General features: G+C 41.1%; 1 pseudogene; it reads right to left on the reverse strand.

Moving 5' to 3' along the window:
• Positions 1–1,146: 1,146 nt before the first annotated feature.
• Positions 1,147–16,323, reverse strand: LOC135527981 (peroxisome proliferator-activated receptor gamma-like; annotated as a pseudogene).
• Positions 16,324–17,687: the final 1,364 nt, after the last annotated feature.

Below are 17,687 nucleotides of genomic sequence, written 5' to 3' on the forward strand. Positions count from 1 at the left end.
TTTCCTTTCATTTGGTCATCAGATCTAATTCGGAGACTGATGACAGGGCGTAAGTTTTAGCAATGTGTTTTCCTGTATCTTATGAATCATGTGTGTATCAGAAAACTTCAGTGAAGGGAAGAATAGCCCTGAGGTCATCAAAAGTGGTGAAACACAAGACCAAAACCATCTCTGTCTTCTGACCTCTTGGCTTCTATTTCTGTGGAGTTTTGCTGCGTGTGTGTTTCACTGTTCTATTTCTGCTTTCTGACAGGCCATAGAGAGCGACTCCTTAAAATAAGACAAGCAATAGAATACAAAGATCTAATTCTGATCTGACCCTATGGTGACAAGAGCTCCACCTGGTGGGAATGCTGCGATCATGTTGCTGTCTCCAGAGCTTTGACACATGCTTCCGATTCACCCTCCTTACACAGTGGTGGCTGTAGCAGATCCAGCGGACTATAAGTGGGCTACACTATCCACGATCTACAAGCACACGCATGTACACAGCATCCTCTTGCACATACAACGAATCCATCTCTGCAACCCCCCCCCCCCTCAAAACAATAACTGTCAATCAAAGTGTATGTTCCCTGTGCAGACAAGGCATGTTTGTCTATAAGAAATCACGATGACTCTGACTTTGGGCACCAACATTAAAATAAATATTCAAAAGATAGACACTAATACAACATATAAGATTGTAACCCTGTAGATAAGTGTACTGCAAGTCTACTACCTGTGATGCACATTAATTCACTTTGGCAGAATAACTATTGTACCATTTCCCCAATTATGTTTTGAATAAACTAAAGAATTTGAACCATGCCATATCTCATTGTATAGCAATAATCACAGCAACGAATCCCTTTGAGAACTGCTTATGTAGCATCAATATGAGTCGGAAACAGTTATTCTAGTGTCAAAATGTACTAAAGTGTAAATAGGATAATTTTGGTCATAAAGTCAGTTTTCGTCTAAAATGGATTTTGTAACATCAACACAACGGTTAAATTAAGGTTGGGTTTTGATTTGACGATGTCCATTTGCCCACTAACATGGGGTGAACAGCTGCGGCGATTGTTCTCTATCCAATAGCATAGACAGTGAGATAGACCTGCCCAGCAGCTCCCACTGTTTATATAAGACAACACGACTTTGTTTACATAAGACAACACACCGCACCACATTTATTAACTTGAGAAATACTGCACCAAACATCTTAGTTAGATGTAAAATTGAGCATCTAAAATATAATCAGCAAAAATGTTAACATTTATTACTGATTTCTTGAGTTATCATAGATTCATTCTGAGGATTTTGAGGAAGTGAAATAGGCTTCTGCGTCTACAGTGGCTCATGGGGGACAAACATCATTAACCAAACGCGGAATCGGCCAGGAAACACCTCCAAGACTGAAATCTCGTTTTTCTAGTGAGCAACAGAAAAACACGTACCAATCGTTACCTTAACACGAGCACTGACACGTTTTGCCTCAGCAACAGCGGAATAGCAAGACATTGCATAACATCATGAAGCGATAGCATCTCTGACATATTCACCACGAGATGGCAACATTAAAATGTACTTTAAGTATTTATCAGGAAGGATATTAGTATTGTTTATACAGGTGATTTATACATAACACAGGATAGCATATTTCCATGGTAGTACATGTTACATTATACACTGAAATGTTTAGAGGGGGTGAAGTTGAGGAAATGGAAACTAATAGACGTTTTCACACTCATCTAACCTCTCAAAAATACTTCAAAGACATGGAAACTTACATTAAAAAAAGACATCATGAACAATGTATTACGATAACGCACATTGTGTTTCGCAGTATATAACACCTGTAGGTATCTGCTTATTTTATTTTAGGATGCCCCAATAAATGTCCTGTAATTAAAAGCAATTCTCCTTTCATCCCTTTAATTAAAAAGCATGGTAGAAGACAGAATAGCTGCAGTTACAGCAAGATGGTAGGAAGCTCAGTAATGAATCATTCATAATGTATTATAAACTGGGTGGTTGGGCCCTGAATGCTGATTGACTGAAAGCCGTGATATATCAGACCGTATACCACTGGTATGACAAAACATTTATTTTTACTGTTCAAATTATGTTGGTAACCAGCAATAAGGGACCTCGGGGGTTTGTGGTATGTGGCCAATATACCACGACTAATGGCTATATCCAGGCAATCAGCGTTGCGTCATGCATGAGAACAGCCTTTAGCCATGGTATATTGGCCATAAACCACACCCCTCGTGCCTTATTGTTTAAATAGAGTTCAGAGATCCTTCTATTAAACAACAAGTCCCAAGAAAACAGACTTAACCCTCACTTGTCATGGAGGTCACCTGTGAAGCCAGACATTTGCTTTAACTGAGAGCCTGCTGAAAACTAGCCTGGTCTCAGTGACTATTGCTGCTATTATATACATGACACAGAAGAGTTGACCAAAGCACCAACAGATCTGGCTAGATAAAGACCTATGAGGTTCTGCATATTGTTATAATAAACACACTAGTTGGATAAAACTCTACTGTATAGCACAGGATGTTGGTGGTACCACCAATATGGGCAGCAGGTATCCTGGTGGGTAGGAGCATTGGGCCAGTAACCAAAAGGTTGCTGGATTGAATCCCAGAGCAGACAAGGTCAAATCTGTCGCTCCGCCCCTGAGCAAGGCAGTTAACACACTATTCCATCAGCACAGATGACGTGGATGTTGATTAATGCAGCCCTCCGCACCTCTCTGATTTAGAGAGTTGGGTTAAATGCAGTTTCCATGTGTTTGATTCCATTTGCACCATTATTATGAGTCGTCCTCCCCTCAGCAGCCTCCACTGTTGTATAGTCTTCTTTTCTTCATAGCTGTTAACCTGAGTCTCCCACTACTCTAGTACAGGTCCCTCATGATTTCCTGTAGTAGGGGGTGCAGACACGTCTCCAGCTCCTGCTTCTTGAGCAGGTGGATGAGCCGGACGTGGTCAGCCACCAGCGGCCGCAGGTCGGTCATCTTCTGCAGCAGCCTGGCAAACAGCCGGGGGCAGTCTGGGTGGATGGTCTTCAACTGCAGCTCCAAGGCCTGCAGTACTGCCTCCTGGAGGTCCTCGATGGGCTTCACATTCACCAGGCCTGGACGGTCTAGAGTCGAGCACAACAAGGTCAAGGTTAGAGGTCACCAGAGAGTGGAAAGTGCAAGAGGAGAGAGGGAAATAGAGGAAGATTGGACATACAGTATACATCAAATGATCTGAAGTTGCAATGTCCTGATGAGCAAAGTCCAAGGTCAATTGAAATGATACAGCATAAATTAGGTCACCATTGTTTAATATCTGGTCTCAAGCCCAATCAAGCCATCTCAGAGCAATAAAACACCTAATCCTGCAGTTGAGGTCAATGGAAGGCAGACCGTTGGGGATAGAAGAAAGATGCCATAATGGCGCACAATCAACAAATCTGGTCAAACAAAGTGGATTTTCGTCAAATCCAACATGATTGATGTATTGTAACAGGCCCACAATGTGTTTTCTAAAGTCTGATTTTGATATATATGGCTGTTTTTGCTGCATAACATTGAGAAGTTCCTTTTCAGGTTTAGAAAAAGTGACTGCTAAATGCTAAATCCGGTTTGTATAAACTGGTAGAATAGCTAGCATACAAAAATCGGTGGTGGTAGCCAAAGTAATTTTGAACTGCAATGCAGTTGATTGGTGACTATGACATGAACATGTATTGGGGTTGACATGCATACAAGCAATATACTTCGATGTTTACCTCAACATAGTGTGAAATACACATACTGTATAAACAATCGCCTTAAGGTAGGCTAATTTTGCTAGGGGGCAATGAGAAGAATCTGGACATTTTCCCCAAGGCATCTTTCCCCCACGTGTTTGGGAAGAGTTCCATTGACCTCTTTACCGCATCTATCTAACATACAGTTGAAGTCAGAAGTTTACATACACCTTAGCCAAATACATTTAAACTCAGTTTTGAACAATTCCTGACATTTAAATCCTAGTAAAAATGACCTGTCTTAGGTCAGTTAGTATCACCACTTTATTTTAAGAATATGAAATGTCAGAATAGTAAAGAGACGAGATTTATTTCAGCTTTTATTTCTTTCAACACGTTCCCAGTGGGTCAGAAGTTTACATACACTCAATTAGTATTTGGTAGCATTGCCATTAAATGGTTTAACTTGGGTCAAACGTTTCGTGTAGCCTTCCACAAGCTTCCCACAATAAGTTTGGTGAAATTTGGCCCATTCCTCCTGACAGAGCTGGTGTAACTGAGTCAGGTCTGTAGGTCTCCTTGATTGCGCACACTTTTTCAGTTCCACCCACAGATTTTCCACAGGATTTAGTCAGGGCTTTGTGATGGCCACTCCAATACCTTGACTTTGTTGTCCTTAAGCCATTGTGCCACAACTTTGGAAGTATGCTTGGGGTCATTGTCCATTTGGAAGACCCATTTGCGACCAAGCTTTAACTTCCTGAATGATGTCTTGAGATGTTGCTTCAATATATCCACATATTTTTCCACCATCATCATGCCATCTATTTTGTGAACTGCACCAGTCCCTCCTGCAGAAAAGCACCCCCACAACATGATGCTGCCACCCCCGTGCTTTACAGTTGGGATGGTGTTCTTTGGCTTGCAAGCCTCCCCCTTTTCCACCAAACATAACAATGTAATTATGGCCAAACAGTTCTATTTTTGTTTCATCAGACCAGAGGACATTTTTCTAAAAAGTACTATCTTTGTCCCCATGTGCAGTTGCAAACTGTGGTCTGGCTTTTTTATGGCGGTTTTGGAGCAGTGGCTTCTACCTTTCTGAGCGGCCTTTCAGGTTATGTCGATATAGGACTTGATTTACTGTGGCTATAGATACTTTTGTGCCTATTTCCTCCAGCATCTTCACAAGGTCCTTTGCTGTTGTTCTGGGATTGATTTGCACTTTTCGCACTAAAGTACGTTCATCTCTAGGAGACAGACTGTGTCTCCTTCCTGAGCGGTATGACGGCTGCGTGGTCCCATGGTGTTAATACTTGCATACTATTGTTTGTACAGATGAACGTGGTACCTTCAGGCGTTTGGAAATTGCTCCCAAGGATGAACCAGACTTGTGGAGGTCTACAAGGCCTTGAAATACATCCACAAATACATCCACAATCTCCAATTGACTCAAATTATGTCAATTAGCCTATTTAGAAGCTTCTCAAGCCATGACATCATTTTCAGGAATTTTTCAAGCTGTTTGAAGGCACAGTCAACTTAGTGTTTGTAAACTTTTGACCCACTGGAATTGTGATACAGTGAATTGTAAGTGAAATAATCTGTCTGTAAACAATTGTTGGAAAAATGACTTGTGTCATGCACAAAGTAGATGTCCTAACCGACTTGCCAAAACTGTAGTTGATAACAATACATTCTTGGAGCGGTTGAAAAACAAGTTTTAATGACTCCAACTTATGTGTATGTAAACTTCTGACTTCAACTGTAAATGCATAAATGTAAAACGGAAAAACACCACCTCCACTGAGGATGATGACAGCGAGGAAGAGCGCCGTATCACTATCGTCCAGCTCCAGCACGTTGAATTTTACCGCAAACTCAAACTTTGGCTCCATCGTCTCACAGAAGGGCTTCCTCAGACTCTTGAAGAACTCCCGGGTCATGAAGATCTGTCCGTAGGCGAACAGTGTGCCGTCCTTGTTCATCAGCGGCGCCAGCATGATCAACATGACCTCGATGACCCCGTACTTCAGCAGGGTCACCTGGTCATTTATGTCCAAATCTGTCAACCCAGGGATACTCTTGGCAAACTCTATGATTTCTCGTACAGCTTCGGTGGTGCGGAACTGAACCTGCCGGAAAAAGAAGAGCTCCAGCTCCCCGGCAGGCTCTTGAGGGGGCAGGACAGACCTCTGGTGCTCCAGGAAAGGGAACTGTCTACTGTTTATAAAGTCCTGACCCGCTGTCAGGGACTTCATGTCATGGATGACAAACGGCTGGAAGGAACGAGAGACATCCCTTAAAAACAATGTATTATGAAGCATTGCCATCCATTGCCATACATTCTCTTGGCAATTTGTAGTGATTCAGTATTTGGCCCCTTGCTGGGTGCACAACGGGTTAATCTAACTAGAAAATAAAAGATACATTAAAATCCTGACTTTTAGGTTAGTGAAAATATATCTGCTTCTCTAAAGTATAAATAACTGTCTATTAGTTATTTCCTCTTAGACAAGCTGAGATGACCCAATATTACTGCTTCCTACTGTACACTGATATTTTGCTACCAGTTAATCAGGACAGAGTGCATTTTCCAAAAACTGTGATATTCAAATATACAGAACCAAATGTCTGGTGTGTGAGAGAGAGAAAGAGGTCAAGTGGCTTTCAATGGCTCTGTTCTGACTCATATTACAAATGTTCCATTGACATCAATGCAAAATTTATGCAAAACCTTTTAAGATTATGTGCATGTAGTTGTACAGTATCTCAAGTAACAATTGGGCCCTTACTGAGTTTCCGTGGGTCTTCCCAGACAGGATGGCTCTGGCCCTGCTCTTGGTCAGGGGAAAGTGTCTGTGATAGGACAGACACAGCTGTCTGGACAAGGCTCTCAAGTCCGCTGACTCTGGGCTCCTGGGGGACACATCCATAAACTCAGCCAGCAGCTTCTCTCTCTCCTCCTGGGGCATCCGGCCGAAGCGGATGGCTGCGTGGGGACATCAAAATCATTATATTCTAGCCTGGGTGCCAGTCAGACTCTTTCTGTATTGAATAATGCTACACATCACTGGCTGCCCAAACAAGACAATGACAAAGACGTTGGAGGAAGGACTATACTTCATCCTGCTGTGTAGAAACCTTTCCAAAGACTTAAGGCCCAATTTCAGACAGACACCTGCTGTTTAACATCCTTGATTAAGCCTGTGACAGTCATGGAGTTTTGGATGACGATCATTGGTCAGCCAAATGACTGGATCACCTTTATAACCGTTCGAATAGCAACAAAAAATAAAGACGCACATTTTCTTCTCTACTCCGCTCCTGACTGAGCTGCCATAGAAATATAATTAATAAAACGGGTGTCCCCGTTCAAGTCAATAATGGCATAATGGGTGGACTGACGGCCATTGCGAGTGCACCCATAGGAGAAAAGCAGGAAGTAAAAGCAAAAAGTGTACCCATCAATATGTTCTGTGATTTGTTGATTCAACTCAACTTACATTAGAAAAAATACATTCCATTGCATGAGCCACATCAGTTAACATCACTTAAGCAATCATTTGAATGAACATTCTACATTACCATGGAAATGATTGCTTAAGTGATAATGTCCGAGAAGCCGGTGTTTGGAGGATATATTGGCACGGGTGTTGTTCGTTGAGGGCCGACAAACCGTGCCAAAATATCCTCCAAACATCGGCTTCAAAGGCAATATCACTTAAGCAATAATTTCTATGGTAATGTAGAATGTTCATTCAAATGATTGCTTAATTAAGTGATAATGCTAGAGAAGTCAATGTTTGGAGGATATATTGTTGTTCAGTCTGAGACAAAGTCAAAATGTTACATTTGTTTAAGCTGTCTTCGAGTGACATTTATTTGGATACATCCATAACAATGAGCTAATGAGGCACGACTTCGCCTGGCATAGAAAATGTGCTCACTCGTCAGGACAGTGTTGTTCAAAGGAGATAGCCAACAACACAGCTACAGTAACACGATCACTTCAAACTGAAGCTGGAAAGACCTCAAATTAGCTGTGTTTCATGTGAATTTTTTTCAACATTTTTAAAATATTTTTTTATTTCTCCATAAAAATGATGCCAGCTTATTCATGATTTCGACTGGCTGAAAAACGCTGCCTGCTTGGCCATTTCGTCCCACTCCTGACACGTTCATTACTATGGGACAGCTGGAGATCTAATTTTAATATTGTTTCAATGTTGCAAATGTCGGAGAGACAGACAGCAAGGTTTATACAAATGTCTGCTGTTGAAAACTAAATGTTAGTCTAAAAGAAATGTGAGATAATGTCTAGATGCTTTTTCAAGTTTATATGTTGCTTGGCTGGGCTGATGAGACAGTGGATTACACAGTCAGATGGAACAGAGTAAATAGGCATTTTAACACCATAGATCTAGCCAGTGGCAACTTGTGGAATAGAGATCGGCTGGAATGCAGTTTTAACTAACCAATCAGCATTCCGGATTAGACCCACACATTGTATAAATCCCAATACCATGCAGCCATTGCGAGTGTACCCATGAGTTTACCAGTCAAATTCTTGTTCTAAGAAATGAAGGCTATTCCATGCGAGAAATTGCCAAGAAACTGAAGATCTCGTACAACGCTGTGTACTACTCCCTTCACAGAACAACGCAAACTGTCTCTAACTAGAATAGAAAGAGGAGTGGGAGGCCCCGGTGCACAACTGAGCAAGAAGACAAGTACATTAGAGTGTCTAGTTTGAGAAACAGACGCCTCACAAGTCCTCAACTGGCAGCTTCATTAAATAGTACCCGCAAAACACCAGTCTCAACGTCAACAGTGAAGATGCAACCCCGGAAAGCTGGCCTTCTAGGCAGAGTTGCAAAGAAAAATCCATATCTCAGACTGGCCAATAAAAATAAAAAATTAAGATGGGTAAAATAACACAGACACTGGACAGAGGAAGATTGGAAAAAATGTGTTATGGACAGACAAATCTAAGTTTGAGGTGTTCGGATCACAAAGAAGAAAATTCGTAAGACGCAGACAAAATGAAAAGATGCTGGAGGGGTGCTTGACGCCATCTTTCAAGCATGGTGGAGGCAATGTGCTGGTCTGGGAGTGCTTTGGTGGTGGTAAAGTGGGAGATTTCTACAGGGTAAAAGGGATTTTGAAGAAGGAAAGTTATCACTCCAATTCGCAAAACACCATGCCATACTCTGTGGATGGCACTTAATTGGAGCCAGGTTTCTACTACAACAGGACAATGACCCAAAGCACAGCTAAAAACTATGCAATAACTATTTAGGGAAGAAGCAGTCAGCTGGTATCTGTCTATAATGGAGTGGCCAGCACAGTCACCGGATCTCAACCCTATTGAGCTGTTGTGGGAGCAGCTTGACCATGTGGTACATAAGAAGTGTCCATCAAGCCAATCCAACTCGTGGGAGATGCTTCAGGAAGCATAGGGTGAAATCTCTTCAGATTACCACAACAAATTGACATCTAGAATGCCAAAGGCATGCAAGGATGTAATTGATGCAAATTATTTGACAAAAGCAAAGTTTGAAAGAAACAAATTATTTATAACCTTGTCAACATCTTGACTATATTTCCAATTCATTTTGCAACTTATTTCATGTGTGTTTTTATGGAAAACAAGGACATTTCTAAGTGACCCCAAACTTTTGATCGGTAGTGTACTTTAGTATTCAGACCCTTCACTGACTTACTGACTCAGTACTTTGCTGAAGCACCTTCGGCAACAATTACAGCCTCAAGTCCTCTTGGGTATAATTCTACAAGCTTGACACACCTGTATTTGGGGAGTTTCTCCCATTCTTCTCTGCAAATCCTCTCAAGCTCTTGTCATATTGGATGGGTTGCGTTGCTGCACATATATTTTCAGGTCTCTCCAGAGATTTTGGATCAGGTTCAAGTCTGGGCTTTGGCTGGGCCACTCAAGGAAATTCAGAGACTTGTCCCGAAAGCAGTCCTGTATTGTCTTGGCTGTGTGCTTCTGGTCATTGGCCTGTTATAAGGTGAACATTCGCCCCAGTCTGAGGACCTGAGTGCTCTGGAGCAGGTTTTCATCAAGGATCTCTCTGTACTTTGCTCCGTTCATCTTTCCCCTGATCCTAACTCGTCTCCCAGTCCCTGCCACTGAAAACATCCCCACAGCATGATGCTGCCACCATCATGATTCACTGTAGGGATGGTGCCATGTTTCCTCCAGATTTGACACTTGGCATTCAGGCCAAAGAGTTCAATCTTGGTTTCATCAGACCAGATAATCTTGTTTCTCATGGTCTGAGAGTCATTTAGGTGCCTTTTGACAAACTCCAAGCGGGCTGTCATGTGCCTTTTACTGAGGAGTGAATTCCGTCAGGCCACTCTACCATAAAGGCCTGATTGGTGGAGTGCTTTAGAGATGGTTGTCCTTCTGGAAGGCTTTCCCATCTCCACAGAGGAACTCTGGAGCTCTGTCAGTGTGACCATCAGGTTCTTGTTCACCTTCCTGACCAAGGCCCTTCTCCCCCGAGTTCTCAGTTATGCCAGGTGGACAGCTCTAGGAAGAGTCTTGGTGATTCCAAACTTCTTCAATTTAAGAATGACGGAGGCCACTGTGTTCTTGGGGACCTTCGATGCTGCAGAATGTTTTTGATATCCTTCCTCAGATCTGAGCCTCAAAATCCTGTCTCAGAGCTCTACAGACAATTCCTTCATCCTCATGGTTTGGTTATTTCTCTGACATGCACTGTCAACTGTGGGATCTTATATAGACAGGTGTGAGCCTTTCCAAATCATGTCCAGTCAATTGAATTTACCACAGGTGTACTCCAATCAAGTTGTAGAACATCTCAAGGATGATCAATGGAAACAGGATACACTTGAGCTTAATTTCGAGCATCATAGAAAAGGGTCTGAATACTTATTTAAATAAGGTATTTCAGTTTATTATTTGTAATAAATGTGCTTACATTTCTATAAAGCTGTTTTCACTTTGTCATTAAGGGGTATTGTCATTAAGGGGTATTATGTGTAGATGAGGGGAAAAAAGAATTTAATCCATTTTAGAATAAGTCTGTAATGTAACAAAATGTGGAAAAAGTCAAGGGATCTGAATACTTTCCAAATGCACTGTCTATGACAAATCATGACTCTTAAAAATATTGGTAAGCAAATATACTTTTCACAACAATGTAGTGGCTTCCCATCTTGTGACATGCCCAGAAGCAGACATTTCTGAAAGCGACAGTACTGGCATTTATTCCGGCTCTTTTTGTGAATCCGACAATGCAAATCACAGTGGTCATACACCAGTTTTAACCTCATGGTTCTTCGGAAGAATCCCTAAGAGAAAGGCAGAGAACATGTAGATTGTAGAATCATAAAGCAGCAACAAACTATAATTATTTTACAGGATTTAAAAAAATAAATGTGATCAATGGAAACAGTGGGCTTGATATGAATACAAGGTTTACGGTGAGTGTTTATGTGTCAGGGTTAAATCCTTACTAATACATGACCCCCTGGAGGTTAAATAGCAAGACGTTTGTTTTGTTTTTATGCTCAAATGTGTAACAATGCATTTGTATAGCTCCAAGCAAACACAATAGTCATACATACTGTCAAGCCACCAGAACCTAATTTGGTAGGTCTCAGTCCTACCTTGCAGCCCTCACAGTCATGGACTCCATAGTGGAAGCCGGAAGCCGTGTCCCCACACACTCTGCAGTCAATGTAGAGCAGAGTGCTGGGGTCTGTGTAAGTGGGGGATTTGGAGTGAAGAGTGGGTCTGGACAGGCTGACAACGCTACAGTTGCTAGATCAAAGAGGGGACATGGACTCCTCTTTTAACGAACCTAAACAAAGACAAATGACAACACAATGAGATACAGATGTAGGATCTTCATTTGAGCCTGTTTGCTACAGCTGGAAAATAATCCTGCAGCAACAGGAAATGTGAATTATTATGTGGATTATAATTAATGAACATTTTTGTAGGGGAATCAAGTCTGAAATGTCAAACTTTCAAACTTCAGAAGCCTTTTTAAACCTTAAATACACTGCATGTTTTACATTTCCTGCATTGCTGGAAAGTTCTCTTGCAACAGGGTGATCAAATTAAGATCCTACATCTGTATACATAGCATCACAGGCAAGAGAAAAGACTGTGTTATTACACTTTAGTAAATGCCAGATTTAGTAAAAGTCCCTTACAGTAGACTTACATTGGTACTCGCTGTATGTGTAGTTGTATGGGTAGTTGAATGAGTGGTTTCTGTGTGGGCTGTGGTTGGATGAGTGATTTCTGTCTGGGCTGTGGTTGAATGACTGGTTTCTATCTGGGCTGTGGTTAAATGAGTGGTTTCTGTCTGGGCTGTGGTTGGATGAGTGATTTCTGTCTGGGCTGTGGTTGAATGACTGGTTTCTATCTGGGCTGTGGTTAAATGAGTGTTTTCTGTCTGGGCTGTGGTTGGATGAGTGATTTATGTCTGGGCTGTGGTTGAATGACTGGTTTCTGTCTGGGCTGTGGTTGAATGAGTGGTTTATGTCTAGGCTGTGGTTGAATGAGTGGTTTATGTCTGGGCTGTGGTTGAATGAGTGGTTTATGTCTGAGCTGTGGTTCAATGAGTGGTTTATGTCTAGGCTGTGGTTGAATGAGTGGTTTATGTCTGGGCTGTGGTTGAATGAGTGGTTTATGTCTGGGCTGTGGTTGAATGAGTGGTTTCTGTCTGGGCTGTGGTTGAATGAGTGGTTTCTATCTGTGCTGTGGTTGAATGAGTGGTTTATGTCTAGGCTGTGGTTGAATGAGTGGTTTATGTCTGGGCTGTGGTTGAATGAGTGGTTTATGTCTGGGCTGTGGTTGAATGAGTGGTTTCTGTCTGGGCTGTGGTTGAATGAGTGGTTTCTGTCTGGGCTGTGGTTGAATGAGTGGTTTCTGTCTGGGCTGTGGTTGAATGAGTGGTTTATGTCTGGGCTGTGGTTGAATGAGTGGTTTCTGTCTGGGCTGTGGTTGAATGAGTGGTTTATGTCTGGGCTGTGGTTGAATGAGTGGTTTCTATCTGGGCTGTGGTTGAATGAGTGGTTTATGTCTGGGCTGTGGTTGAATGAGTGGTTTATGTCTGGGCTGTGGTTGAATGAGTGGTTTCTGTCTGGGCTGTGGTTGAATGAGTGGTTTCTATCTGGGCTGTGGTTGAATGAGTGGTTTATGTCTAGGCTGTGGTTGAATGAGTGGTTTCTGTCTGGGCTGTGGTTGAATGAGTGGTTTATGTCTGGGCTGTGGTTGAATGAGTGGTTTATGTCTGGGCTGTGGTTGAATGAGTGGTTTCTGTCTGGGCTGTGGTTGAATGAGTGGTTTATGTCTGGGCTGTGGTTGAATGAGTGGTTTCTGTCTGGGCTGTGGTTGAATGAGTGGTTTCTGTCTGGGCTGTGGTTGAATGAGTGGTTTCTGTCTGGGCTGTGGTTGAATGAGTGGTTTCTGTCTGGGCTGTGGTGGTGGGGACTGTTGAGGCTGTGCTCTAGGGAGGAGAGGTAAAGGTGGTCCAGGGTTGACAGGGTCTTCATGTCAGAACTATTCATCCTGTTGTCCATCTCTGCCAGGTCCAATGTGCCCAGCTCAAAAGTCATTATAGGTCACCATCTCTGGATAAGAAGACAACAGTGAAGAGGTCAACTAACAGTATGAATCTCTCAATTTACTATAAATAAAGCTATCAAGGAGACCACAGAAGAGGCAAACCATTCATTACCAGTGCTACTATAAATGGGTGTAATTATTATAACTTCAGCCTGTTAAAACTAAGAAAAACAATTGGACTAATTCTACATTTGCACTAATTTGGATCTATACATTAGATTCAGGGCAAACACAGGAATGCACTTTTCATTCAGATTATTGCAATGTTTAAGAGATAAGAGAGCGACAACTAACTAAGCGGCCCGCTGGTAGGAACTCTCAGCCCCACAGTAAGTCAACACAACTTTCTGTACTGTACCATTTCAGAACATTTCTCCACTGTCTCACATGAGGTGAGAAAGGTGAACATTGCCACGTTCACTTCAACTCAAAGAAAGACCTTTAGAATTGACAGGTACAACTACCTCTCTCTCTCTATCTCTGTCTCTGTCTCTGTCTCTCTCTCTCTCTCTCTCTCCCTCTCTCCTCCCTCCCTCTGCAGAAATTTTTCAATAAAAAAAACATATCTGAGTGTAGGATGATAAATGGCCGCCTGTCATCTGTAGCTAGTCTTTCAAAATTAATGAGAAAACTTTCATAGGCAGCATGTGTGTGTGTGTTTGTGTGTGTGTGTGTGATTGTGTGTGTGTGTGTGTGTGTGCGTGCATATCTGCGTGCGTACGTACATGTCTTGCATTTACATTTACATTTACATTTAAGTCATTTAGCAGACGCTCTTATCCAGAGCGACTTACAAATTGGTGAATTCACCTTCTGACATCAGTGGAACAGCCACTTTACAAATGTATAAAGGATATTTAAAGCTGAAACCCTCCTATTAAACACCAATGGTATTCACTAAGTTAATGGTTTATATTTAGGATAATGTTTTACTGCTTTGTCATCCTATTTTTGATTTGAAAATCATCATCAAATATTTTACATATGATCAGGATTGCACAGACGGCCAGAGCTAATTACAGACACCAGCAAAATGCTTAAGTACCCAAAGGGGCCACTAGATGTCTTCTGATAGATGACAGAAAATCCTTGTAAAATTCAACAATTTTAGTAGTTTATTGGTAAACTTGAAATGTTTCCAGTAATATACCCTTCCTTTGCAACTCTAATGATGAGTGCTGACAAATTATCTACACATACCTTAACAGAAGACTGACAAAGTCCTGTGGAACAGTCTTGTTACTTAAGTGGTATGATTGAAAAGGTTTGTGTGTTCGAAGTTGGTAAACAGGGAACACCGGAGAATTACAGTGATCATATTGAGGTCTGGATACTACATTGCAAAAAGTCATTAGTTCTGCTAACATTTTTTTTGTTGTTATGGAAACCCGTTGCTTAGAACCACTCGAGTAACCTAACTCAAAGTATTTCAGTATTCAATACTTTCTAGTAATACAGTGACATCTCCTTCCATATGATTATCTTTTAACGTTGTAAATACTTAATTGTTGTGTGTTTTATGAGCTTTTTGCGACTAAATTAAATTATGTACGATTTAAGTTACTTGAAGAGGAACATTTTTTGTAATAAACATACAAATGTAGGGTCCCTTCTACTTAAATTGTTAACCTTCATTAAAACAAATATCAAGTAGTAAGTAGTTCTGATTAGTCATTGTCAGTGGTCATGTCTTATTTGACCATTTGTAATTTTAACCCCCCTTAGCAGGCATTGTTGGGCACAGTAACTGGAGGTAGAGCTGTAAGCTTTACATGATGCAGCATTATCCTCTGTCATTAAGACTGGTGAACATTACCGAGTTGATGGTGGGAATGTCTCATTATTGAACGTCAATTTGATATCCGTTCATCGTGATCAACTACACCTCATAGCACAACAAACTGCTTAATACTATTTTAGAAATATACTTTTATTTCTTCAAACATTAATACAACATTGTGTAAAAGTACCATGAAGTCTAAACATTTTGAAATATCCACAATTCTTTAAAAACGAGCCACGTGCCACTATTATGAATTAATAACTTGTAAAAACGTAATAATTCTATATCAGCACAACACAGATAATCAAGTGTTTTTTACGTAAATATCAATGTCTTATTACTACCTTATTATTTTAAGTAAAGACGTAAAACATAATAGAATCAGGTATGAACAACTTGTTAGATTGAATTTAAAATATTAAACAATCATAACTTGTAAAACTCAATAGCGAGATGATCAGAACACAAATAAATAAAGATGTATTTACTCAATAACCTAATAATTGTTAACAGTACTCAAAAATGACATATGAGTTAATATCACTTTTATGATTTGAGTTCTACTGGCTGTTGGAGATGTTTGAATAACCACTACAAAATGTATTTAATGAGTTCGGCAGTTACTTTATAATAATATAATAATAATAATAAAAATACAATTGTGTAAATTGACAACTTGGGTGGAATAAATTAAACATTTATCAAACTGTCAAAAGTTGACAGTAGCATATATGTTGTTCGAATTACAGACAAGCTAGCATATAAATTGACAAAATAAATCCTTATTATAATCCAAAAAGGTTTTGTATGTCCATGCAAATAGGCCAAGATACATTGTCAAATGAAACAAAATAAAGCCTTTGATGGATTTAAAACCGCTATCAGCAGTGTTCATGAATAGCCTTGACAGACAGTTGCACTTGTTTACCTTTTGAAACTAGATAGCAGTCTACAGTCTCACGCATTCAGAATTATTAAAGGAAAATGTAGCTTAGCCTACCTGTCTTGATCTACAACACAAAATATCAAATCGTTCTTCACTATTCACTTATGAAGCTTAATTCACATATTCAGCAATATGTGTTCCTTTTTCTTGATCACGGGGTTGCTTAATAATAGGACAGGTTACATGTGGGTCACGCACCCAGTGTTTGGATAATTCCCTTCTCGAACTGCATGGCTTCCCATATTCCGTCCCGCCTCCATTTACGGGTTGGACTTTGGAGTAATTCTTCACTGAACATTGGGCACAAACCTGTTGCACTGAGGGATTATCTGATTTCATAGATAGTAGAATGGAATAGTAGAATGATGTAGGCTACTGTAGACTAGTGTTATATAAATATTCATACACATGGCTCATATATTATACAGCACTAAGCTGATCTGCCTGACTCAAGTCATTTCTTGTACCCCTGCTAAAACAGGAACCAGGACACATACCCAGCAATAAACTACCCCCCTCAGCTCTCTGTTGTTTCAAGACCCCTCTGATCTCCGGTCTCCCTGTCCCCTGACACACACATACCCAGCAATAAACTACCCCCCTCAGCTCTCTGTTGTTTCACGACCCCATTTGCTCCTTTATCTCACGACTCCGGGACACACACGAACATTCCATCGCACGAACACACACACCTAGCCATAACGGGACACACAAACATCTTCTTGCATAAACACACACACACACACACACACACTCCACTCCCCTTTCTACTGGGCAGGAGCCAGGATGGGACGACTTCACGGGGCACCAATAAGGCTCCTGCACAGGCTCGGTCAGGACCCGCCTCCAACCTTCACCAACCAGTCAGAAGACAGAACTACAAGAATCAACCTACGTCATTCTATGTACAAAATCTGTTGCACACTCTGTTTAGGGATCCTTGTCAGCTGCCTCCTTCTGAGCCATATGACTAGGTCCGTGCACGCTTAATTAGAGGACAAGATATCTGTTACATAATAAACTGCCTTTTTGCTATACTTGATTCCACTCTGTCCAGCGTCTTGATTTGGTCTCTCTCTCCGGTAGCTAATCATCAACACTAGTTTATGAGATGTAGACTGTAGACTGAATAGCCTTGACAGACAGTTGTACTTGTTCACCTTTCGAAATTAGATTGTCGGAGCACATTTTACATTCTCACGCAATCAGAATTATTCAAGACTGATGTAGTTCAGCCGACCTGTCTTGATCTGCAACACAAAATATCAACTCGTTCTTCACTATTCAGTTGGGGTTGGACTTTGGAGTAATTCTTCACTGAACACTGGGCACAAACCTGTTGCACTGAGGGATTATCTGATTTCATAGGTAGACTGGAATAGTAGAATGATGTAGGCTACTGTAGACTAGTTTATGAGATTGTATAATTCTCATATGAATATTGAAGTAATGACTATTCAGAGCAGCAGTACATATAAATCCATAGGTTTACAGTAGACATAAACTCACAGGCCAGGTTCTACAGCTGCACCATGGAGAGCATCCTGACGGGTTGCATCACTGCCTGGTATGGCAACTGCTTGGTATCC

Source organism: Oncorhynchus masou, chromosome 33 (assembly GCF_036934945.1).
Source record: "Oncorhynchus masou masou isolate Uvic2021 chromosome 33, UVic_Omas_1.1, whole genome shotgun sequence".
Taxonomy (NCBI): Eukaryota; Metazoa; Chordata; class Actinopteri; order Salmoniformes; family Salmonidae; genus Oncorhynchus; species Oncorhynchus masou.